Below are 1,123 nucleotides of genomic sequence, written 5' to 3' on the forward strand. Positions count from 1 at the left end.
TATATCTATATAGCCTACATTTGCAATTGACAAAAATACTGAAATTATACATAGAAAATGGAACTAGCAAAATGTCTTTGTGGATGCGTTGCATAGACGTTATGTGAAAAACATTGATCATGACTATAATCGTTACATTACAGGATGCATGATATTGTCATCATCTCAGAAAATGGTTGCCTGCATGGCAACCAAATATTATATCTGTTGTTCTGTTAATTGAGCGACACACAGCTCCATGGCAACTGGAAATAAACAACGTCGATAGGTGATGGATGTTGGTGTTGACTGAGATGTATGGAGAAGGATGCTGCTGGGTGGAACAGGGATAACTTGCTAATTGCACAACAATAAACATTTCAAGACCAATCTGTGTGGCATCTACATAACATTCAGTCATTTTGATTCACCGATGATCATTTATCATCATTTAACTTTTTGCATAGTTTCTGAAACCTAGATTTTTTTTAAAACAAGATAGATAGCAGAAGCTACAGAATCCATTACTTGTTGCAGGGTCAGCAATCTAACACCAACATATATTACAAACACACCATAGCTACTTGCCAGTATACACACTGAACGGGTCTGCTTATGAATCAATTTGTTGGACATAAGCTGTCTCCAATATATATAAATATATATATATGGGTGTGTGCGTACGTGAATCCATTAAATATGAAATTATGAGTACATGACATATCATATTATGCATGTTTTATCTTTAAAGCAGGATCCATCAGTAACAGCTATCCTCCATGAGGATCCTTTAGGAATGATGAAGTGGGACATGAAGTACACAGCAGTAATGGAAAGGCATGGAACACCATGGGGAAGGGGGAGTCGAAATGAAACTCTTCCTCGTCCTCTTCCTGCGGAGACTCTAGAAGACACTTCAAGAGGACTAGAAGACTTTGATCACAACAAGCTGGGTTAATGTTGCTAAAGGTTAATGCCCAGAGAGGGGTGTCACTGTCCTATATTCCTCTTAACCTTTCTCTCCTCTTTCTTTGTCTCTCAATTTGTTCCCCACCACCCTGACTCTATATTTTAACAGGGAAGTGAGTTCCACAATACTCTGTATGTGGATGGCGTTGCCAGATTAATTTGCATGTTAATTGCA

The sequence above is a fragment of the Gadus chalcogrammus genome, chromosome 3, assembly GCF_026213295.1.
Source record: "Gadus chalcogrammus isolate NIFS_2021 chromosome 3, NIFS_Gcha_1.0, whole genome shotgun sequence".
Classification (NCBI taxonomy): Eukaryota; Metazoa; Chordata; class Actinopteri; order Gadiformes; family Gadidae; genus Gadus; species Gadus chalcogrammus.